General features: G+C 39.0%; 1 long non-coding RNA gene, 1 other non-coding gene and 1 pseudogene across 2 annotated transcripts; all 3 read right to left on the bottom strand.

Moving 5' to 3' along the window:
• Positions 1–794: 794 nt before the first annotated feature.
• Positions 795–26,192, bottom strand: LOC133730466 (protein NRT1/ PTR FAMILY 2.3-like; annotated as a pseudogene).
• Positions 2,981–3,936, bottom strand: LOC133731813 (uncharacterized). The gene is made up of 2 exons (XR_009856819.1): positions 3,532–3,936; positions 2,981–3,397 (listed from the first exon to the last, which is right to left on the bottom strand). It is a non-coding gene; the product is annotated as an uncharacterized LOC133731813 (long non-coding RNA).
• Positions 12,513–12,619, bottom strand: LOC133734901 (small nucleolar RNA R71). Its single transcript, XR_009858647.1, has one exon. It is a non-coding gene; the product is annotated as a small nucleolar RNA R71 (small nucleolar RNA).

The following is a 26,192-nucleotide window of genomic DNA, read 5'->3' as shown; positions in this document are numbered from 1 at the left end:
AGAGGACCTTAATGGTGCTCTACACAAGCTTGGTACTGAGGCCTCAAGAAGCCAACCATTGCAGTCCAAGCTAAAGAATCATCCTTCTCTGAAATTTAAAAACACAAACTAGCTACAGATTATAATGAAGGTCTCAACAAGAAGATTGCATGACTCTGAATATTTGAGGTGCTAAGGGACAGCTGGATATAGCAAAGATGGAATTCTACTAGCCTCTCTAGGACCAACCCATTTACGTACGAACCAGATGTTTCTTTCCTTCCAATCCCTTCGCTACTATTAAGCATATCATCAAATACAATTGGAAAAGAAGTAATATTCTATAACTAAGAACTTTCCTCATCCTGACACACCAGTATTGTTTTGCAGGGGCTTTCTGAAAATTTTAGCCTGTGACGATTTGAACATCCTTTTTATTTCTTATGAAATAGAAGGTGGTTACATTGATAGAATTATAATTATGGTGTATAATAGCTGGTATTGAGTGCTGAATGCACTCAAAGCTGTCAACTATGAGAGCCTGAACTCCCTTTTGTTAAGAGAGTAGGAGAGAGTAGTCAAGCTGAAAATGGATCGGATCATGATGAACACGTGTCGTGATTTGCTGTGGTTTGTTACACCAGTAATAGAAACTAAGTAGTATAAATAGTCATGTTTAACTATTTTCATTTGGTTGAGAAAAACTGTACGGTTACTAAAGTATAATACAATTGGTTCTCTGTTTTTTCTCTCTGCCTTTTTTCGTCTTCTTCCTCCTCTAGCTTAGGGTTTCATTCACCATTGTTGCTTCAATTTCAAGCTTTTTCACTGTGACTATGAGTTTTAGCACCTTTCACTACTCCCTTGTTAACATTCTGATTCTTGTACAACTTGGCACATGATAAATAATAACCGAAGTTAAGACAACTATCACCACTACCATGCTGTACACATTATCTAGCCTCCCGTGGTTTATATTATTTGGTAACCATCCTGTAACTCTTCGAACAAGATCAATCAAAGTTGTGCCCAAGTAGTAAACAATGCCTACCATCACTGCAACCATTGCAGTTGCCATATATGCTTTGAAGTGACACTGGAAATTTTTGATACAACAATTGAAGTTGGCCCGGAGCATGAAATGCTTCTCCAATACCAACCACAAAGCTGACATGAATTTTGAGCTGTTTTAAGACGCTTCGACTCCACTAACGCTGAAACAGCCATGCTGATACTGATAATGTTTAACACATGGCCTAATCCAAGTCACTGAAGTGGAGTAGGAGATTGATGGGTCGGTTTATGACAAATAGGGCTCAGGAAATGATCGATCAGTGGGAGAGAAAAGCAGGTGGACATTGGAACCAAGACTAGCATGGAGCCAGCTGGGATTTTGAAATGTCTATTACTGAGGTGGCGGTCCATGGTTAGAGCTTGGAGGTTGCTATTGGGGTACTGAGAAAAGTATTGGCTGACCATAAAGGGAAAACTCTAGTGAGACTTTTGAGGTCTTCTACTTGTTGGATTGTGCCTGGCCACCATGGCTTTGCAATTGAGCCATCCGCATTGCAGTCTGTAAGTATGTTGGACTATTCTCATTCAACACACACATTCCCAAAGACACTAGGTGTAACGACCCAAACTGCACCTCACCAACTTGAGCACGTCACAGCGCTGCGAGACCCCGAAATATAAACCGAAGGTTCGATTTACATTCCAGAACCCCGCAAGGCATTTTAATAAATAATTTTTTTTTTGTAAACCGCACAGCGAAAACGTCTAACATAATATTGAGGTGAAAACTTGAAAACTTTTATTTCAAATATTTGTTCGTCTAGAGCTTGAGTCAACAAGGAGTCAAGAAATAATCGACATATCCGAGAATCGAATTTAGAATAAATGATCAATCAACTACTTCTGAGATAACACTAAACAATCAAGAAATGGAATTAAACTTCGAAACCTGTTCCCATTACAACCATTTACCGAAGTTGACTCCGCACACCCGCTCCGTCCGTCAATCCCGTCATTAGTGCACAGTACCTGCATCCACACTGTTGTAGGGGTGAGCTTTCGTCCTCGCTGCTCATTAGGGACTTCACCCCGGCTAGGTTTTTAAATAGACTTTTGTGGCGCCAGTATAAAAACATATGTAAATGCATTTTCTTTAAGAACGACAACTTAAATGGTTTTCCGATATAAAATCTGATGCATGAACTTCAAGTAAATACGGGCCCAAAACAATACCTGATGGCCAGTCCCATAGATCAACTACACGACCTTACCTTAAATCAATTCATAACTAGGTAAGCATAGCGAGAGCGTCCGCTACCTAGCTACACACACGGAATCGGGTCGTCATTACAATCGCGCACCGTCCGACCGGTGTAGCTAACCCTCCGGAGGTTTTGGGGATCGAACCCAAGGAAGTCAGAGCCACCCTTCGCTCTCAAGCCATCAACGATATCTCTCACGGAATGGTTAGTATGCATTGCATTTAAACATAACCATACCATATAATTTAACATGCATCATGCTTCACTTTATATAAAACGGGAAAACTACTAATCGAGAAAGGCCCCGAATCCCCTACCTGGAATCCGAAGTCGTCCGAAATTCACGAACCTTTCGTTCCTCGGGTAACTGGAGTCCTAGATTCCGACATAATAATCGTTAATAATCCATTAATCAACTATTAAACGATTATCTAATCGTCCGACCAACTTCTCCAAGTTTGACCAGGATTGACCAAAGTTGACCAATCACATCTAGCTTTATAGTGTCTCAATTACTGGACTTCTTATACCATTTGCTCGATTTACACATATCTGTACCATTCCGGAAATCTGACAGAACACCAAATTTTCAACTTTTTGCAAACATTTCCAATTCACTTAATAATCACGCCTCATAGTAATTCCGCTCCAATTACTATGGACACCCATCATTAAATCAAGCCATTTTTTACCATTTTCACATGTCCCATATACTCAATTCAAGATCACAATTGCGTTTCAGCATTATAATTATTCAGCTTGTTCAATCAATACCAACCATAATGAATCATATTTCAATGGAATCAATTATCTGCATATCCAGAATAATCAACCACACAACTTCAAGCTTCCAATCACCATTCACAAAACCAAATTCACAACCAGAATTTGACAGGAGAACGATTCTGTTTCGGAATTCCAAATTTACCTTTGAGAATCAAAGAATCGTTAACATAGGCCATCTTGAGCATGCCTATACGTGCAGCTACCGAGCTCAGTAAACGTCAGGCAGAGCTCACCCAATTTCTCCCTTCAGTTTGAAGTGTAGTAAGGACCAAAGCATCACCGAACGCCAATTCAAGGAGCCAAGCTTCCCCGGACCTCAACTGGTTTTCCAAGACGCTAGAAACGAAACTAGAAGCCTGGAATCGCCGCCATGGACGGCGGTCCGTCGATACCCGAAATCACCCAAAACACAAATTCATCAAAACTTAATCGAATTCGAGAACCACTTATACCAGCACGTAGAGCGTAAGGAGAGGGTTAGTTTTCCTACCTCACACAGCCCCGAAGATCGCCGAAAATTGCAGAAGCATCGCCGGAAAGTTCAAACCTTTCAAGCTTCGAATCTCTCTCCACAGTCCGTGCATGGATGATCCGTGGCCAGAGGCACGTCGGCGTCGTCGAGACGAAGCGAACGCCGGTGGTCCGCCGCGAGATATGGTCGAACGGAGGAGTTCCGACCGGGTCTTGTTCTCGGATCGTCGGGTCACGTCGCGGGTCAGAGGGAGCTTGATGCTTCTGGAACGATCTGATGCGTTGGTCTGATGGAAGGTCTATATATAGTCCCCTTAATAAATCTTGGACGGTCCAGATTAAGCGGTGGGTAAATGAATGGATCAGATTGAACCAGACAATTTCCATTTTCCTTAAATAATTGTTTATAATCCCAAAACTTCTAAAATTCATATAAATTAGCTCGGGTATCCTAAAAATTCTCCGAAAATTCCCACAGACTCGTTGCATCGCGTATTTTATTATCGAGTCCAAAAATAACATATTCAATCTTGTGAAAAATTTGGATAAACATTCCCGAGTATTTAAAATAACCATCGAGACTGAGAGTTTAATTCCTTAAATGATCTCACTAAACCTTTGAATTTTTTCGGGGCTCACACTAGGAGACAAGAGACTGCACATAACTAGGAGACTGCTTCTCCTATTTCCCCGGTGGTTCAAGTAAACAAAAAGAAGATTGCAGAATCAAATCATAGAGAGGAAATCAAGGAAAATCGTCTCACTGATCTTGAGTTCAAAGCGGTATTCATCACATATCTTTAACATGATTTTGTAATTGATATGCATATTGATTAAGTTGATTTGTGACACTTATTTGCATTAAAATGTTCTTGATATGCATATCAATTATAGATTGGATTTGCAAACAGTTGGAAAGCATTGAGTGTTTGTCGAAATCAGTTTTAAAAACCTTTCCATGTTTATCTTGTTTTCTGTGACAAGAAGAGATTTGATTGAGGGGGAGTTTAGCTCCTCTATAAAAGGTCTTTTAAAATTGCATTGTAAAGTAGTTTTTGGATTAGGCATTTTTGATTGTTTCATGTGTTGCATAGTTTTCATGAACAGATTTCCCAAAAACTCTCTTTGATATTTACCTTTCATGTTCACTGCATTCCTTCTCACATATCATACTTGAGATCAGTGAGCCCTTGATACAAGGCGAAAGGGAAAGATTGATTCGTTGAAAGCTTATCAGACTTTGAGAGACTTGAGTTTGGAGTATAGGTTTTTCAAATTGTATACAAGTTAGCTGTGTTGCTAGTAACGTAGTTGTGTTGAATACTACGACTTGTGATCCGTAACAATTTGATTTAATAGTGGATTTGTTCCTCGTATTGGCTACGTTAAAAGCCACGCAGTGATGTTTCCTCAGTGGTGAGGTTTACACTGCGTCAGCAATTCCTGTGTTCTTCTTACTTAAGTTGTTTAATTACAAAACCTTGTTTGTTATTCAAAAACATAGAGCTATTGTTCCATCTGGTGTTTTAGTCCGCATTGCAGTCTCCTTCAGTTTCAGCGCAACATGGTTCAGAAAGCTGCAGCAAAAAAGAGCTACCACTGTTAAATTGTGGAAATTGGCTCTATGTCACATCACTAGCAATTGGATGCAAAACTTCTATTCATGGTGAGTGGAGGGAATAATATTATCATTTCATCATTGACTTATTGTGCATGATACTATGTTTCCTACAGTTTACACCACACTATCTTTCATATCAGTTCAACATAATTTCCAACTGTCCCCTGGGCTGGAAGATCTATGTCAGCATTGTTGGCGTGAGTCACTCTCCATAATTGTAGGAATTGTAGTATAATTAGGATTGTATAGTTAAGGAGAATATTATGTAGTTAAGGGGGAGAATATCACTGTGTAATTAGTTTCCTATTAGGAATGTGCATACTTTGTATATGTACTCCATCTTTGGAGAAGATCAATACATCAGAAATTCCCAAACTTTCTCTTTGCTTTTGTTCTGTTTGACTTGGTATCAGAGCATAGATCCGTTAGGACTCTGTTCGTTTGTTTCTGCTGCAAATTTGTCTTTGTACTCTTTAAGAGTTTGTCCTTTGTCTTCATCCTCTGTTCCTTTTTCCATAAAACCCTAAAGTTTGCGATACCTTGCCGTCAACCTCTCCTTCCTTAGCCGTGTTAAATTTTGTGATTTGTGTTGCTGCTTGAAGAAGAAGAAGAATGGCAGATTTGTCCCTTTGTTCGTTGTTCAATAGTCAGGTGACTTGCAACTATTGTAAAACTGTTGGCCACTACAAGAGTCAATGCCCCAAGTTGCTAAGACTCAACTCCAATAACTCTGGTTGGAAAAGAAGTAACAATGGTCAGAAAAGCAAGGCGGCAATCCAACTGGTGCAGGAGCAAGAACCTGATTTCTATGATGTGGAGGGTCAAGATCAAACTAAGGGTAATGTTTCCCTAACTCAGGAGAATCGAGGTAAAATTGATGTTGCTTTAAATGTTTCTAGCTTTACTGGTAGTAATACGTGGATAATTGATTCTGGTGCGTCTGATCATATGACCTATGATAAGTCTTTCTTCGTCACGTTGTCCTCCCCATCCATAACACATGTCTCTAATGCCAATGGTGAGTCCTTTCTAGTCTTAGGAATTGGGTCAGTCCAGGTTACACCGTCCATTACTCTTTATAATGTCCTCTATGTACCCTCTTTATCTCATCACCTTTTGTCTGTGTCTCAATTAAACACACAAAACAAATGTTCTGTCACCTTTTATCCTATGTATGTTATCTTTCAAGATCTGTGCACTCGGGTGATAATTGGCAAGGGAGATCTGAGGGAGAGACTGTTTCACTTGGATTGCATGTACGGAGGACCGACACAAGCACCATCAAGTCCACAAGGTCCTGTTGCCCTGACATTGAGTTCTGATAGGATGAATGAATTGTGGTTGTGGCATTGCCGTTTGGGCCACCCATCCTTTGGTGTCATGAAGAAGTCCATGCCTTCCCTTTTTTGGGGAATAAGTGATTCTAGTCTACATTGTGAAACTTGTTCTTTAGCCAAGAGTCATAGGTCTAGTTATCCTCCTAGCTTTCAGTCTAGTACAATGCCTTTTGAATTAATTCATTCCGATTTATAGGGACCTTCCAAAAATTCAACTCTTTCAGGAATGCATTATTTTGTTTTATTCATGATGACTTCACCAGATTAACTTGGGTTGTTTTGCTTAAGTCAAAAGATGCAGTTTTCTCTGCCTTTACAGCATTCCATAATCTTGTTCGTACCCAATATGATGCTCGTATTAAGATCTTTCGGTCTGATAATGGGGGGGAGTTTGTTAATCATTCATTTCGTAATTACTTCCAATCTCATGGAATTGTTCACCAAACCACTTGCCCACAAACACCAAAACAGAATGGGGTCATTGAGCAGAAGAATCGTCATTTGTTAGACATGGGTCGCGCCCTTCTCCTTAGTGCCAATATTCCTAAATACCTTTGGGGAGAGGCAGTGTTGTGTGTCTCCCATCTTATTAATCGTCTCCCATCTTCCTCTCTTCAAGGTCGTATTCCATTCGAGGTATTGTCTAGTTATGTCTCTATTCCATCTCTTAATACCCTTCTTGCTCGTGTCTTTGGTTGTGTAGCCTATCCATCTCTATAAGAACCAACATTCTAAGTTAGATGCAAGGGCTCTCAAGTGTGTCTTTGTCGGGTATGGGACTCAGCAGAAAGGATACAAGTGTTATCATCCTCCCTCTCAACGATTTTATATCACCATAGATGTGACATTCAGTGAGGATACATGTTATTTTCCACCTTCTACGACTCATAGTAAGGGGGAGCAGGGCGTTTTTTATGAAGGACAGTGCCAAACAGGGCCAACGATCGATCGCTTTATCTCAAACGATCGATCGTTTAGTGAAGAGGAAGTGTCTAATGCCCCAGAAACCAACGAGACTCCTACAGAAATAGAAAAGGCAATTGCCGAACAAAGCATTGCGAGTTCCAAAACAGAAAAGGAAATTGTTGAATAGTCTAACCTTCACAATGCAACTACCGAATAGAGCATTGCAAGTTCCGAAACAGAAAAGGCAATTGCTGAATCGTCTACTCTTCGCCATGCAACTGCCGAACAGAGCATTGTGAATTCCGAACCACAAAAGACAATTGCCGAATCATCTACCCTTCAAGAAGAAACTCCTAATCATTCAGTCTCTGCCTCTCCATCAGTGGTCTCCCCTGTTCAATCTTCATTTGAGGTACGTAGTAGTTTGCCTTTGTCCCATAACTCACCTTTGTCTGATAGTGTTACTCCTTTAACTGATTCTACACATGTTCAAACACGAGTCTTACCAAAGCGGTCCAATTGTGGCCAGCCTGCCAAGAAATATGAACCAAGTTTGTGTGCTAAGACTAAATATCCTGCAGCTAATTATCTTCTGTGTCACTTCCTAGTAAAGTGCATGATGCGATGAAGGACGAGAAGTGGGCAAAACCAATGACTGTGGAGATGGATGCACTTGAAAAAAATCAAACGTGGAAGTTAATATCACTACCTCTTGGAAAGAAAACAGTTGGGTGCCGATGGGTGTATACAGTGAAACACAATTCAGATGGTTCGGTGGATAGATATAAGGCAAGGCTAGTACCGAAGGGTTATACCCAAAAGTATGGTGTGGACTATGATGAAACTTTTGCACCAGTAGCAAAGATCAATACAATCAGGGTACTTCTGTCTCTAGCAGCTAATCTTGATTGGCCTCTGCGACAATTTGATGTTAAAAATGTGTTCTTGCATGGTGATTTAAATGAAGAAGTATACATGGACTTGCCTCCGGGATATGGTACTTCCACTGGAGTCAAGGTGGTGTGTTGTTTAAGGAAGCCCCTATATGGCCTCAAACAATCTTCAAGAGCTTGGTTTGGTCGATTCACAACATTCATGAGAAGGATTGGGTACAGGCAGAGCAATTCAGATCATACCCTATTCCTTAAGCATCAGAAGGGTAAAGTTACAGCTTTAATTATTTATGTGGATGACATGGTGGTGACAGGTAATGATCTTGAGGAGATTAAGAAGTTGCAGAGTGCATTATCAGCAGAATTTGAAATGAAAGACTTGGGGAGTTTGAAATATTTCTTGGGAATTGAAGTTGCTAGAGGAAAAGATTGTATTATGTTGAGCCAGAGAAAGTATGTCCTTGACTTATTAGCAGACGGGTATGCTTGATTGCCAACCAGCTAACACACCCATTGAGCAGAACCATCGGTTAGTTGAGTATCCAGATCAAGTACCTACGAATAAGGTAAGATATCAGAGATTAGTGAAGATTAATTTATTTGTCACACACTAGACCAGACTTAGCTTATGCAGTTAGTGTTGTGAGTCAGTTCATGCATAATCCTAGTAAGGCTCATATGGAAGCTGTAGTTCGGATCTTGAGATACTTGAAGTCTGCTCCTAGAAAAGGGTTGGTGTTTTCTAAGCATAGGCATTTGGATGTGTTGGGGTATACAAATGCAGACTGGGCAGGTTGTATAACTGATCCGCAGTCCACTTCCGGATACTTTCAGTTTTAGGTGGGAATTTATTTACTTGGAAGAGTAAGAAGCAGAAGGTGGTGGCCCATTCTAGTGCTGAAGCAGAATATAGAGGAATGGCTCGTGGAGTTTGTGAGATGTTGTGGTTAAGGCACTTGTTGAGGGATTTAGGGTTCAAGCAAAAGAAAGCCATGCCCTTATTCTGTGATAACAGAGCTACAGTTGAAATTGCTCATAATCCTGTCCAACATGATCGCACAAAACATGTGGAGGTTGATAGACATTTCATCAAAGAGAAGCTGGATCAACAAATGATAGGAGCATAAATGCGACAAATATAATGTGCAATCCTCTACACTTTTCTTGGCTATTTCCTTTAAAAAGTCAGTTTTAACTTTGTTTTCTTTTTAGGTAGTTCGTGGAGTGATTCAAGAGAAATAAGAGCTTAAAGAGAGCAACGAAGCCATGGATCATGAAGTACTGATGAAGAGGACTTATTTTGATCAACCATTTGGCCAGAAATCACAAGGGAAGTCCACGGAAATCATTGTGCAAAACAGTTGCTGCAAAGCAGAAAACTGCAGTTTCAGAATCAACTTTCTGGGAACGGTTTTGAGGAGAAATTCTTGCATTCTTCCAGCTGCACCTATGCAGAAAGGGCCAGCGAACCTTGAAGACATGATGTTATACTTGAACTAGAGCTAAAGAACTGGTCAGAAACGTCAACGAGGCAGCAATAAATCAAATGCAAAACAGGCTTCCCGATAAGGCAGAAACTGTCAGCTTTTCACGAAGGTTTTTGGGAGATCTTTTCCGGCGATTTTCTTGGAGTTTTTCCAGAAGGTTGTTGATGAATCTAGAAGATATGATGTCATAGAACACGTGGGAGTCAAGAACCATCCAGAAACCTGTCAAGACGAAGTCGTTTCTTGTCCAAGAAGGAAGCTTCAGAGTCAGAAATTGAATCCTAGTCAAAACAGGACTGTTTGGCAGAAATCTTCTATGGACGAATTTTGGGTGCATTTTTTGGAAGTTTATTGATGCTGAAAATTACAAGGAGAGTCCTAGAATGATTCCTCAAGATTTTGGGAAGATTATTAAGGCTTGAAAATCATTTAATTATGCACCAAGTAGAGTAATCCTCAAGCAACTAGGGGAGGCTTTCAAAGCAGAATTGGAAAAGGAAACTTGAGGATGCTCCACATATATATAGAACAGCAGAACACGTTGAAAAACACCATCCTACAGCGCCATCTTCTGCTCCCAAACCCTAGCACACAAAGTCTAAAATTCCCAAGTCCTCCAAGAGCAAAAACCGTGCACACCATCATCCATCTTCATCAAGCCTTGCCGTGTACTATCTTGAAGGAAGTTCTTGCGTTCGAGGCTGCCTAAAAGTGAATTCGTGGCTCTCATCTTCTGCCCTTTACGGTTTTTATTTTCTTGTAAATCAAACTCATATATTTTTAGTTGTGAATTTTAAGACAATGTGTGGCTAATCTACTTTTGTTAGGGGCGAGGTTTGAAGCCCCTAAGATATGTCTTTGACAATATTTTGATTCCTAGTTTCGTGATTGCTTTGTTGTGAAATTGTTTATTTGGTTTTGGTTTACAGATAACTCTTGCATGTTTATGTTTTATGAATGCGCACATAAAATATTATGATCATGTGAGTGGGGCTAGAAATAGGTATTTTAATCTCCTAAACGGTTAATAATGCTTATTTCAATGGTAGTAAAACCTATAGGACAATAGGTGAAACCAAATAAAAAGGATTGCATGCTAGGTAGGCGTTCCACACTAGTTTTGCATACTTGTTTCGATCAAACTTCCACATGTGATTAATGCTTAGAATGAATTGTTGATAGGATAGCGTTCTATACCTTGATTGTTTATTCTAAAGGCTTAGTAATGGTGCGTTCATCTTGCTTAAGTAATCTAGGGAAGTGATAAGAACTTATGCATGCATTCATGGTTTGTTCTTGATTGAAACCTTTTTCACGACTTAGTAATTGAAACTAGGATGATAAATTTGTCTCAAGCATATTTTGGTGGTGGATTTCCGAGTTCCTAACATCTTCATCATTATCTTTCAAAACCCTAATTCAAAATCGTTTTCTTTTCTTTGTTTTCTGTTTATTTTCGTTAAAAACCCAAAAACCCCAAATCAGTTTCGTTTTTAGGATTGCAGTGCCCTCTTCTATCCCCTATCTGTCCCTCCATCTTTCTCTCTTTTCTTTTTGTGTGTGACGTTTTCTTTAGTAATAGTTTTGTTTTCTTTTGTTTTCTTTTGTGTGATTAATATAGTTACCCTCAATCCCCGGCTTGAACGATCCTTGCTTACTCTATATTGCTAACGACTACATTTTGCAGGGTTAAGTTGAGCGTCTATTTTGGGCGTATCAATTTTTGGCGCCGTTGCCGGGGATTGAAAAATACTTATTTTTCACACTTTTAATTTTTAGTTTGTTTAAAGTTTCGATTAGGAGTTGTAAATCATACTTGAATAGTTTTGGAATTCTTGTTTTTAACATTAACTCTATCTCTATTTTAACTAGGCGCATCTTATTACAACACGATGTCTAGGATTGGTCTGGATACGAGAAGCGTTTTCAAGTGAGCTTTGTCTCCACCAAAATCGTTCCTTACCTACCTGGTCGTGTTGGAAAGGAGTTACCGAACGACTTAGAGAGAAAGTTTTTGTTAACGATTAGAATTCTATTTCTTTTCTAACTTGGTTTACGATTTCTAATTGAAATCCAATTTGTTTTTGTTTTAATCTTTACATTTTTTTCGTACCCTATATATATTTCCTTGTTTTTCGTTTTTCTTCTTTGATTCTTAACGCTGCTTTTGTTTTCTCCTCAGGTATTTCAATTCGTGTATGCATACAAGGAGAAATCCAAAAGGTGAGCTTGTTCCTTTTGACCCTGAGTTACAAAAAACAATTCGAATCAACAAAAAGCTTAAGGAAGCAAGCTCGTCTTCACCAAAAGTAGAAGAAGAGGTGTACGACATCCCATCACTCTTCCAAGAGCGACCTTCAACGCCAGCACCTCAACCAATGGCTCTCACCATTAGGCAACTTTCGACCTCTGTGATTCCACCAGGTGGCGTCCCCACTTGTATAACCTACCCTGCTGCAGCTGAGGGAGCAACAGCTGACTTTGAGTTGAAGTCTGGGCTACTTCATCGTCTTCCTACATTCCATGGACTCTCTATGGAAGATCCCAATCAGCACTTAATGGAGTTTCAGTTCATTTGCACAAGCATGAAGCCACAAGGAGCTGATGAGCAAATTTTGAAGTTGAAAGCCTTCCCATTCTCGTTGGCTGACAAGGCAAAACAATGGCTTTATGAGTTGCCAAGTGGACGCATCACATCTTGGGCAGGCATGATGAAAGCGTTTTTGGAAAAATACTTCCCTACATCTCGTATCATCATGCTTAGGAAGAAGATAAGTGGCATTCAACAAGGGCAGGATGAGTCCTACGCAGAGTACTATGAAAGGTTCAAGACTCTTATCACTCAATGCCCTCAACATGGCATGAAGGAGGAAACCTTGCTCACTTGCTTCTATGATGGTCTCACCAACTTGGAAAGAGATATGCTCGATGCAGCTTCTGGAGGATCATTTGTTGATAAGGAACCTGCAGCTGGAATGGTCTTAATTGAGAATAGGGCCTTGAATCAACAACAATATGGAAGTTCCAAGTCCACCCATACACGTGAAAAGGTCCATGAGGTAAGTACTTTGGTTCAATTGGAAGATAAAATTAACAAGCTTACTTCTATTGTTTCTCAGGGAATGAAAGGACAAGTCATGGCTTGTGGAGTGTGCTCAATGCAAGGGCATGCAGCTGATCAATGCCCTCAACTCATGGACAATGAAGGAGTCAACGCCATTGGCTTCCAACAAGGGCAGAATCGTCCTCGTAATGATCCTTTCTCGAACACATATAATGAAGGATGGAGAAATCACCCAAATTTCCGTTGGAGAGACAATGACAACGTCCAAGGAGTTTCCCCAAACGCCAATTACAATCGTGCTCCACCTGGTTTTTACCAAAAACCTCAGGCTCCTCTAAACTCTATTCCTTTAAATTCTTCATCATCTTCTCCTAATAACTATGATGAGATTATCAAAACTTTAACTGCTTCTACTCAGACTTTGTTGCAGAACCAGAATCAAATGCAAAATCAAACCAACAATTTGATGCAAGGTCAGAATCTCATGCAAAAGAGGATGGAAGCAATGGAGAAACAGCTTGGCCAAGTGGTTGATTTCATGACAAAAGGCCCTGAAGGTGGTAAGCTTCCAAGTAATACTATTCCAAATCCAAAGGGAAGCTTTGAATCCGCCAATGCCATCACCACCAGAAGTGGAAAGGTCATCAATGACGTCCCCAAGATACAAAAGAACACCACCGTGCACATTGATGAAGAAGAGGAGACGCCAACTTCAAAAAGGAAGGAAAAAAATGGCCCAGCGACGTCCAGGATTGAAACAAACGTTGCAATCCCAGACCCTGCTACGTCCAGGATTGAAAGTTCATTGCAATCCCCAACGAACCCAGAAACAAAAGGTAAAACGTCCAACTCTTCCATTCCGGTTAATACTAATATTTTTCCTTCTTCCATGCCCTTTCCAAGCAGATTTGAAAAATCCAAGAAAGATGAAAGTGAGAAAGCTATCTTGGAAGTCTTTAAGAAAGTGCAAATAAACATCCCTCTCCTTGATGCGTTGAAGCAAGTACCAAAATATGCAAAATTTTTGAAAGAGCTTTGCACTACAAGGAGACACATTCGTGAGAAGGAAGTAGTGAAAGTTGGCGCCAATGTTTCTGCCCTTATTGATCGAAAACTTCCTCCTAAATGCAAGGATCCTGGCAGTTTCACTGTTCCATGTGTGATTGGTAACATTAGATTTGACAATGCTATGCTAGACTTAGGTGCATCCATAAATGTTATGCCATATTCTGTTTATACATCTCTAGGCCTAGGTGAGCTTAAAAAGGATAATGTTATCATTCAATTAGCAAACCGATCTAATGCATATCCAAAAGGCCTTTTGGAAGATGTTCTTGTGCAGGTTGACAAGCTAATTTTTCCCGCGGATTTTTATGTTTTAGAGATGGAAGAGTCCCCTTTGACTCCAACGCCACTTTTGTTGGGACGTCCTTTTATGAGAACTGCAAGGACTAAGATTGATGTCTATGCAGGCTCATTGACCATGGAATTTGATGGCGAAGTGATTGGCTTCAATATTTTTGAAGCCATGAGGTATCCTTTACATGAAATTAATTCTTGCTTTTCTATTGATGTTTTTGATACACTTGCGCAGGAATTCTTAAAAGCAATGAATGAGGACATGTTGGGAATCACCATTGAGCAAGGGATCGGATTCACATGCAATGGCACCCCAATTTCTACAAAGAAGCTCAAAGAAACGTTGGATGATGCCATGATCAAAACCGTAGCCTCCCTTGAGACACTACCACGTCATGAACGGTATACTCCTCCTTTGTCAATTCAATTATCTACTAATAAACTTCTTCCTTCTGTGGTTCAGGCTCCGTCACTTGAACTTAAACCTTTACCGGATCACTTGAAGTATGTTTATTTGGGAGATAATGAAACTTTGCCTGTGATCATCGCCTCCAAACTCACGGTTATACAAGAGGAACAACTCGTGGAAGTTCTCAAGGCACACAAGACTGCAATTGGATGGACTTTGGCTGACATCAAAGGAATAAGCCCTACTACTTGTGTGCATCGAATCCTTCTTGAGGAGGGGTCAAAACCAGCAAGGGAAGCTCAAAGACGTCTCAACCCTCCTATGATGGAAGTGGTGAAGAAGGAGGTTATCAAACTCCTTGACTGTGGCGTTATCTACCCTATTTCGGACTCCAAATGGGTTTCACCGGTTCAAGTAGTTCCTAAGAAGTCCGGAATAACGGTGGTGAAGAATGAAGAGAATGAGCTTGTGCCCCAAAGAACTGTCACTGGACATAGAGTCTGCATCGATTATAGGAAACTCAATGCCACCACAAGAAAAGATCACTTTCCTTTGCCCTTCATCGATCAAATGCTTGAGAGGTTAGCTGGTCATTCTTTTTATTGTTTTCTTGATGGTTATTCTGGTTATAATCAAATATGCATAGCTCAAGAGGATCAAGAGAAAACCACTTTCACTTGTCCTTTTGGCACCTTTGCTTACCGTCGAATGCCATTTGGACTTTGCAATGCCCCAGGTACGTTTCAACGATGCATGCTTAGTATTTTTTCTGATTATATTGAGAAAATAATTGAAGTTTTCATGGATGATTTTAGTGTTTTTGGAGATAGTTTCGAAAATTGCTTAGGAAACCTAGAATTAATCTTGAAACGTTGCATTGAAACAAACCTTGTTCTAAATTGGGAAAAATGTCACTTCATGGTTACTCAAGGTATTGTTCTAGGGCATATTGTTTCTTCTAGGGGAATAGAAGTAGATAAAGCTAAGGTTGATCTTGTTCGCTACTTACCCTCTCCCACTTCTGTGAGAGAGGTTCGTTCTTTTCTTGGACATGCAGGATTTTACAGACGCTTTATCAAGGACTTCTCTCAAATTGCAAGACCCCTATGTCAACTATTGCAGAAAGATGTGGCGTTTGAATGGTCTAAGGAATGCCAGGTGGCGTTTGAAAAATTGAAGGAACTTCTGACCTCTGCTCCTATCATGCTTCCTCCGGATTGGTCCTTGCCCTTTGAGCTCATGTGTGATGCTTCAGATTATGCAGTAGGCGCAGTTCTTGGTCAAAGAAAAGACAAAAAGCCTTATGCCATCTACTACGCCTCTCGAACTTTGAATGATGCTCAATTGAATTATTCAACTACGGAAAAAGAATTATTAGCTGTTGTTTTTGCTCTTGAAAAATTTAGATCTTATTTACTTCAAACTAAGGTTGTTATTTACACTGATCATGCAGCTTTGAAGTATTTATTCTCAAAGAAGGAGGCAAAACCAAGGCTAATTCGATGGATTCTACTTCTCCAAGAATTTGATGTCGAAATAAAAGACAAAAAGGGAAGTGAGAACGTGGTTGCAGACCATTTGAGCCGCATAGTACATGATGAGGACACCATTCCTATGGTTGAGACGTTCCCAGATGAGCAACTTTTCGGACTTGAGGTAAGTGTTCCTTGGTATGCGGATATTGTGAATTATTTAGTTACAAAGAAATTGTCAAGCACTCTATCGCATGCTAGGAAAGATAAACTTAAAAGAGATGCAAATCGGTTTGTTTGGGATGAGCCTTACTTATGGAAATTTTGTGGTGATGGTTTGATAAGACGTTGTGTGCCTCAATCTGAATTTAATCATATCTTATCGTTTTGTCATACTAAAAATTGTGGTGGTCACTTTGGTTCTAAGAAAACTGCTCTTAAGGTGTTGGAATCTGGTTTTTATTGGCCTAGTTTGTTTAAAGATGCATATGCTTTTTGTTTGACTTGTGATAGATGCCAAAGAGTTGGAAATTTAGGACCTAAAAATCAAATGCCTTTAACTCCTATTCTTGTTGTTGAAATTTTTGATGTGTGGGGTATAGATTTTATGGGGCCTTTTCCTTCATCTCAAGGTTTTCTTTATATATTACTTGCTGTGGATTATGTCTCGAAATGGGTGGAAGCAAAAGCCACCCGTACTAATGATTCTCGAGTTGTTGCAGATTTTATTCGGTCTAACATATTTTCTAGGTTTGGAATGCCAAGAGCACTCATAAGTGATGGAGGATCCCACTTCTGCAATAGGACCATTGAAGCTTTGCTCAAGAAGTACAATATCACTCATAAGGTCTCTACGCCTTATCATCCGCAAACAAGTGGGCAAGCTGAGGTCTCAAATCGAGAAATCAAGAAAATATTGGAGAAGACTGTGAATCCCAACCGCAAGGATTGGAGCCAAAGATTGGAGGACGCACTTTGGGCATATAGAACAGCGTATAAAACACCAATAGGGATGAGTCCCTTTAGGTTGGTGTACGGAAAAGCCTGCCATTTACCTGTGGAACTTGAGCATAAAGCTTTTTGGGCCGTGAAGGAGTTCAATATGAGCATTGACGAGGCCGGACTTCATAGAAAGCTACAGCTGAACGAGTTGGAAGAGATGAGGAATGATGCATATGAAAGTGCAAGGATTTACAAAGAGAAAACAAAGGCTTTTCACGATAAGATGATTCGTGGAAAAACCTTTGTTGTGGGTCAGAAAGTTCTTTTATTTCATTCTCGTCTTAAACTCTTTCCTGGTAAGCTTAAATCTCGTTGGGTTGGTCCTTTCATTGTTACTAATGTGTTTCCTCATGGTGCAATTCAGATTAAGAGTGAGAAGAGTGGGAACGAATTCAAGGTGAATGGCCACCGCTTGAAGCCTTACTATGATGCATTTATGGAGCATAGTGTAGAGGAGGCGAACCTCCATGATACACCACCTCCCATGGACTAAAAGAATAACTCCGTCTGGCTGCAGGACGTTAAATTCAAGCGCTTCTTGGGAGGCAACCCAAAGGATGCTTTCTTTATTTCTTTGTTTTATATTTAGTTCATTTTGATGTGTTTTGTGTTTGTGTAGGTTTAACAGTGTAGAAGAGTATGAAAAAGTGTCACTTTTTGTGCGAAACAGAGTCCAGACGTGCAGATCAGTCTACTTTGACTGGCCGCCGTTTTCAGCTCCCCTGGAGTTAGGAGATGTACCATACATGAATGGAAAGATAGTTGAGTCTAGTTTCTGTAGGTTTTTACAGAACTGGATTCGGAGTTCATATGCGTTCCCAGTTCCACTTTGAATGCAGAAAGGTCAGCCCAGGAAAACAGAACACTGCGCAGTTGTGTCCCAGAAAAGGAGAAACTGGGCATATTTCCGTGGATGAAATGAGGAGTTCTTTACATGGACTCAAAGCTCTATATGTATACTACCTTCAGGCCAAACATCTCGTCCATCAGACCAGTGATGCTCCCGGAATAAAGGTTTGAGTGGGTAAGGGTCCTTTTCTCAGCTTTTCTGTCCAAATTTCTGTTTTTCTTCTAACTTTGCAGGGCTGCCATTTTCAATCTATCTGGAGTTAGGAGACGTGCCACATATGTACGGATAGCTTATAACACCTACTTTCAGCTCCCAGAAGCATCTCATCCAGTGGGCAGTCCCTGCTGCAGTTATAAGGGCTGGAAGTTGGCCTCATGACACAAAATTGTGAAGTCGAAAGTGCACTTTTCGTTCCTTCCCTTCTTTTCAACCCATCATCACTTCTTTTGGAGTCAATATAGCACGGAGCTTACGTTAGGAAGTCAAGACCTTCTGGTCTTGAGGTTGGGGTCTTGGTTGTCATCTCCAAAGGTCGTGAGCATGGGAGGTCTACGAGGGGGAGATTTTCTATTAACCTTTTCACCTTTCTTCTTTTCTTCTTTTTGATTTCCCTTCTTTATGCTTCTATTATGCATTGTTTGATTTAATTTGCCATACATTGAGGGCAATGTATGATTCAAGTGTGGGGGAAGGGAATTTGAATTTGAGTCTTATAAAAAAAAAAAAAAATAAAAAAAAAATCGTTAGTTATTTCCTTTCTTTTGGAGTCTTTAGTTCTTGTTTTCAGTTTTTGTTTTGTTGTTCGAGTCTTAGGTTGCCTCTCAACTGTCTAGGATGAACTTAATCTCTGAAATTATGGATAAAAGAGGATCACAATGTTGAGATGATGTTAAAATAATTCTTTGGTTAATTACGATATATGTAAAGCATATGATTGTGTAGTAGATGTGGTTTTTGTTGACCTTGGTACAGAATTATGAGCATGTTGATGATGAGTTTTGATTCATAATAACCCTTGTGAGAATTTGAGCCTATTTGCCATTCTTTGTGAGTGTTTATTGAAAAAAAATATATATATTCTTATTTTCTTGGCGATGCTTAGTGATCTCATTATCTTTCTCTTTGATTGACTGCTTGCCACAGATTAAGTTTAACGGACTCTAGAGATTACTAGAACTTGCTCTTGTGCTGGTCGAAACTTTTATCAATACATGTTCCTGATTCTGGAAAGGATAAAGGCACCTAGGAACTTCCACCAAAGCCAAAAATAGCCTGTGTCCCATTTATGTACACAAGATGTACACCCCTTAGTTCAACCCCTTTGAGCCTACATTTAAACCTTTTTCTTTCATCACCTTCCAAATCTTAACCCTTAAACCTCAGTATAGTTATATCCATACCCTTGTTGTAAGGATTTAGTGGAGCTAATTCACGAGACATACAAGATTTTGAAGGCACTACAAAAAAGATGATGAGGAAGAATAAGTGTGGGGGAAAAGACTTGTCCATGATGAAGAAAGAAAAAATTGTATGCCGAAAAAAAAAAAAAAAGAAGAAGAAAAGAAAAAAAAAGTGTACGGCAATAAAATAAAAAAAAAATGTGAAAGTATTTATGGATTTTAGTCCCCTCATTGTGGATAAGGAGTTTTGTTTTGAAGTGAAGGCCTAAGTACGATGAATTTGGTCTTTGTCCTATTTCACAAGTGTTTAAAGGAAGAGTAGAATGAAGCAAGGGTCCAACACAATGACATTCGGCCCTCAATAAAGACATACAAGAAGTTCAATGTTGCAAGATGCTTTGGTGTGTACAAGAAGACGTCTCAATACTTCAATGAAAGCTCCACTAGGTTTTTAGAACACTTTGTGATAGTCTTTACCCTTTCGATTCTTTAAACCCCTAAACCTTGGCCTCATTACAACCTTGAAGTAAGACCTCTTTGATCCTTAAGATGGGCAGCCTTTGATCTGTGGAGATTGGTTACAAGAGTTGAGCATATGGTTGGTCCGTTCGGCGAGTAGTTGGTATCCTTCATGAGATCGTAAAAAAAAAAAAAAAAATGCATAGATTTCGACATAGCCTTTTCTTTCTTTATATATGTGAGATTTTTGTTTGTCGAAAATATTATCATCTATCACATATATTTGAGTGAAAAAGCTTTTAAGCATTAGCCTTGATCTGAGAGAAGAAAGAGTGGTGAATCCTGTGAGGTTGAATCATACTTGTTTGATACATGCTGAGCTCCACCCATCACCATTGTCACCCCCGTGTCTTACATGCTTATATGTGGAATATATGTTTTAATTAACTCTCGAATTCTTATGATTGAATCTTGGTTGCGTGCTAATCTTGATGCTATGAAAGTAAGAGGTTTCTGAGACAACAATGTTGAAGGCATAGTTTGTTTTGAGTCTTTCGAGTCTTTGTTTTATTTTCTTTGTTTTGATTTTGCTAAGGGACTAGCAAAAGATAAGTGTGGGGGAATTTGATAGGAGCATAAATGCGACAAATATAATGTGCAATCCTCTACACTTTTCTTGGCTATTTCCTTTAAAAAGTCAGTTTTAACTTTGTTTTCTTTTTAGGTAGTTCGTGGAGTGATTCAAGAGAAATAAGAGCTTAAAGAGAGCAACGAAGCCATGGATCATGAAGTACTGATGAAGAGGACTTATTTTGATCAACCATTTGGCCAGAAATCACAAGGGAAGTCCACGGAAATCATTGTGCAAAACAGTTGCTGCAAAGCAGAAAACTGCAGTTTCAGAATCAACTTTCTGGGAACGGTTTTGAGGAGAAATTCTTGCATTCTTCCAGCTGCACCTATGCAGAAAGGGCCAGCGAACCTTGAAGACATGATGTTATACTTGAACTAGAGCTAAAGAACTGGTCAGAAACGTCAACGAGGCAGCAATAAATCAAATGCAAAACAGGCTTCCCGATAAGGCAGAAACTGTCAGCTTTTCACGAAGGTTTTTGGGAGATCTTTTCCGGCGATTTTCTTGGAGTTTTTCCAGAAGGTTGTTGATGAATCTAGAAGATATGATGTCATAGAACACGTGGGAGTCAAGAACCATCCAGAAACCTGTCAAGACGAAGTCGTTTCTTGTCCAAGAAGGAAGCTTCAGAGTCAGAAATTGAATCCTAGTCAAAACAGGACTGTTTGGCAGAAATCTTCTATGGACGAATTTTGGGTGCATTTTTTGGAAGTTTATTGATGCTGAAAATTACAAGGAGAGTCCTAGAATGATTCCTCAAGATTTTGGGAAGATTATTAAGGCTTGAAAATCATTTAATTATGCACCAAGTAGAGTAATCCTCAAGCAACTAGGGGAGGCTTTCAAAGCAGAATTGGAAAAGGAAACTTGAGGATGCTCCACATATATATAGAACAGCAGAACACGTTGAAAAACACCATCCTACAGCGCCATCTTCTGCTCCCAAACCCTAGCACACAAAGTCTAAAATTCCCAAGTCCTCCAAGAGCAAAAACCGTGCACACCATCATCCATCTTCATCAAGCCTTGCCGTGTACTATCTTGAAGGAAGTTCTTGCGTTCGAGGCTGCCTAAAAGTGAATTCGTGGCTCTCATCTTCTGCCCTTTACGGTTTTTATTTTCTTGTAAATCAAACTCATATATTTTTAGTTGTGAATTTTAAGACAATGTGTGGCTAATCTACTTTTGTTAGGGGCGAGGTTTGAAGCCCCTAAGATATGTCTTTGACAATATTTTGATTCCTAGTTTCGTGATTGCTTTGTTGTGAAATTGTTTATTTGGTTTTGGTTTACAGATAACTCTTGCATGTTTATGTTTTATGAATGCGCACATAAAATATTATGATCATGTGAGTGGGGCTAGAAATAGGTATTTTAATCTCCTAAACGGTTAATAATGCTTATTTCAATGGTAGTAAAACCTATAGGACAATAGGTGAAACCAAATAAAAAGGATTGCATGCTAGGTAGGCGTTCCACACTAGTTTTGCATACTTGTTTCGATCAAACTTCCACATGTGATTAATGCTTAGAATGAATTGTTGATAGGATAGCGTTCTATACCTTGATTGTTTATTCTAAAGGCTTAGTAATGGTGCGTTCATCTTGCTTAAGTAATCTAGGGAAGTGATAAGAACTTATGCATGCATTCATGGTTTGTTCTTGATTGAAACCTTTTTCACGACTTAGTAATTGAAACTAGGATGATAAATTTGTCTCAAGCATATTTTGGTGGTGGATTTCCGAGTTCCTAACATCTTCATCATTATCTTTCAAAACCCTAATTCAAAATCGTTTTCTTTTCTTTGTTTTCTGTTTATTTTCGTTAAAAACCCAAAAACCCCAAATCAGTTTCGTTTTTAGGATTGCAGTGCCCTCTTCTATCCCCTATCTGTCCCTCCATCTTTCTCTCTTTTCTTTTTGTGTGTGACGTTTTCTTTAGTAATAGTTTTGTTTTCTTTTGTTTTCTTTTGTGTGATTAATATAGTTACCCTCAATCCCCGGCTTGAACGATCCTTGCTTACTCTATATTGCTAACGACTACATTTTGCAGGGTTAAGTTGAGCGTCTATTTTGGGCGTATCAACAAATCATCTCTTTTCCCTTCGTACCTACTAAGGAGCAGTTGGCGGACATTCTTACAAAGGCATTTTCTAGCAAAGCGTTTTGTGACTCACTTGACAAGTTGGGCATCCGTGATCTGTATGCTCCAACTTGAGGGGGAGTGTTGGCGTGAGTCACTCTCCATAATTGTAGGAATTGTAGTATAATTAGGATTGTATAGTTAAGGAGAATATTATGTAGTTAAGGGGGAGAATATCACTGTGTAATTAGTTTCCTATTAGGAATGTGTATACTTTGTATATGTACTCCATCTTTGGAGAAGATCAATACATCAGAAATTCCCAAACTTTCTCTTTGCCTTTGTTATGTTTGACTAGCATATCCAAGCGGGCCAAATTGCTGGATCACGAATGCCAAATGATAAGGTTTATATGGTGTTAAATTAATCAGCTCATATTGCTTTGCCTCCCATTAAACTATCATGAAAGTATACAGAAGACCACATGGACGAGAAGCTTGCTGGCCCCTTGACACTGCAGATAGTGTCATCGCACATCACTAAATCCAAACTACATCCTTTTGGATTAAGTGATGTGCAAATCCAGCACTAATCTCACTATTGTTGAGAATATATACATTCCCAATTGGCAATGGATGGAGTGGCCCAAACCCTTATAAACTCATAGGAAGTAATCTGGAGTTCACATCCAAAACCAATTGGCAAGCCATACACGTGTGGAGCGCTCAAACCCTTATAAATCCATATGCAATTCCCATTTTTCCCATGTGAGATGTATATATTCTCAACAGAACCATTCGCCATGTAATTGACAATTCAATGATAACAGAGCAATGATGAGTTTCAAGACTTTGCATCTTTAATCTTCTTGTTCGTTAACAATGCTTCATCTCAAATGCACAATGCAAAGTATGCTAGGTATTGTTAGGTCAAATTTGTGATGAGTTGACTTTTGAGCTATGTCTGTTTAGCAGAAGAATAGGAAGGATTAAATTCTGTTTGCTATGCCAGGGACAAACTTACTAAAAAAATTTCCAATATTCTCTCACTAATAATTATATGCACCATGTTGCTGACACAAAAACGTCTTTAAGACAAATTTCCTTCTCTCTTTCCTAGATCATGCACATTGGTGTAAAATGTTCTAATTATCTTTTCAACTGGTCCTCACAATGCGAAGAAGGAAGAGGCATACATTTCTTACAAGGATAGAGTTGTATACCAAGAAAATCAAGGGCCTATGTAAATCTGTTTGTAAGGAACATAGGAAGGTAAAATAAATGTGAGTATACATGCAAGACTAATTAAAGACTCCTTTTGCCAGGATATGATCATTTTGCCTTCCATAAGAGAAAATACTTGCTGAAATCTGCTTTCATGAGCAAAACATTTCAACATACGAATACAACATATTAATCATTCATTGTTTCAGTTGTATAATGTGGAAAATTACTTTCAAGTCTTTATGAGTTTCAAATAAGATTAATAATTCAGCCACAAGTATCAAATAAGATTGCTACAGTTCTTGAGCTAAGAGATCTTATTAGTTCTGGACTATCTTTGGAGTTTGGTGTTTTCCTGTGAGTTTTTTATAAAACTTCAGTTTAAGTGAACTGTTCTACTTTTCTTCTACCATACTCAAGAGTAATATATCTCCTATATCCAAAAGAACAAAAAAAAATACTGATTATTCCAGGTTTCTTAATATTCAAGGAAGATGAAGGTTATAAACAGAAGTATATGGACATGGGAGGTAAGTCAAATTTGCACCCGAAACTCTTTTTAGGTGTTGCAGGCAACATCTCTGCCTTTCCATCATTCCTGTAGTGGTCATCATCTATCCCGGATGAGAGTAGGACCTTCCTTTTCTGGATACTGCAACCATAACACGAGCTAAACTCATGAATGGGCTACACTGTGGCTTATCGTGATGGTATAAATGGCTCCCCATAAAGAAAATGATTAAACCAATCAAATTAGCAACAGCACATAGGCCAAATCCTAATCCCCAACTGACATTGTCCTCAATATAGACAATGGCAGTAGCACTTATGACAGAAGCTGTATATAGTGTGAAGAAAAACCAGTTAAAGAAAATCCCTTGATATTTCAGTTTATCAAATTGATTTGCTCCTATTGTTGCTATAGTAAAGCGATCGCCTCCCACCCCACTTGATGCTAGATCTATACTGGCATAGAGGACTGCAAACTGAATTCTTGATGGTGGTCTGCATGAGATTGATCCATTCTCACATGCTGGAGGCCTCAATGAGTCAACAGTTGCAGTCAAAGTGAATAAGACCATTCCCTGAAAGGGTAAATGGTAATGAATTGCAAGCAAAAAAAAAAAAAAAGCAACTTTCTGTAAAATAATTTTTTCAAGGAATAAAATAATTTTTTTCAACAGGAAGATCATTTTTTTTCTGATGTACTGGACCCATATAAGCTGCAGGGGTTGCTAATAGGTGGATACAAGAAGAAAAGATGGAATTCTGCCACTAACCTATACTAGGATTCTTTTTTCTTTTTCTTTTTTTGGTCTGAACCTATTCTAGGATTGAGATATTTCATTTTATTTCCATCGCTTTTAGGCAATCATGTAGAGCATTAAAATATTTATATATATATATATATATATATATATATATATATATATATATATAAAGTAACATTGTTTAATATCATACTGCTATATATGTGAAGACACTACTAAATTCATCAACTGATACTTCAAAACTGCTTTCTATATTTTCTCAATGAGTGAAACTAAAATTCTTTCCTAGAAAATGCAGACATCCTGAAGAAGAAAAAATATCATAACTCCTTTGTGTGTGTGTGTGTGTGTGTGTGTGTGCGCACTTGTGAGCGTAAGAATAGAAATCGAGTGAGACTATTACCAGCAAAGAGATACCAGAAGAGATGAAGATGACAGGGAAACAGCCCAAGAAAGAGTCTGCAATAATTGATCCAATGACGGGAAATAAATTAGTGCAACCATTGATCACATTTGAAATCTGACTATCCGAGCAGCAGCTCTTCACGTTATATTCCCGAATCAGATATACAATCAAATTTGCTTGCCATCCTCCAGCGGCAAGCGTCAAGCACATTACAGTTCCTGATCAAACAAGAAAAACACATGTTTAGCTAAGAAAAAGGATTTTTTGTTTTTTCCTCCTTTTGTGCTGAACAAGTGTGCATGAAGACAACTAGAGATACAACATGTACTAATCTGAGAGAGAGAGAGAGAGAGAGAGAGAGAGAGCTATGACAATTAAAGAGATGATCCAACCACCTCGTCTACCACCAGAACCCGACATTTCTGCTCCCGTGTTTACAGAGAGTGATGCATCCATGAACCCAACTGCTTAAACTGAGACGGTCTCTTTTAACCTGTTTTCCCAACCCTTTATGTAAATACATGTAGATGCCACACTAATTGTGGTTCCCTACTAGAATCATTAAAGGACTCAGCTAAAAGGCTTTAATATCAACAAGCACCAGCTTCCTACTTTCAAATATCTGTAAATGTCACACAAGTATTTTCTTGTCAGTGCCATGACTTTCATATTTGAAGGAAACTTCAAGCTAACCAAGTTCATAATGTCATGATCATTTGATAAATTCCACAGGTAATTCTTTCTTGGATGTTAGCCAAGATCTACTGATTTATTTGGAAAAAAAAAAAAAAAAAAAGTTAACACC

This window comes from Rosa rugosa, chromosome 2 (assembly GCF_958449725.1).
Source record: "Rosa rugosa chromosome 2, drRosRugo1.1, whole genome shotgun sequence".
Taxonomy (NCBI): Eukaryota; Viridiplantae; Streptophyta; class Magnoliopsida; order Rosales; family Rosaceae; genus Rosa; species Rosa rugosa.
The sequence above is the reverse complement of the archived record's forward strand: the minus strand, read 5'-3'. Positions and strand labels throughout refer to the sequence as shown.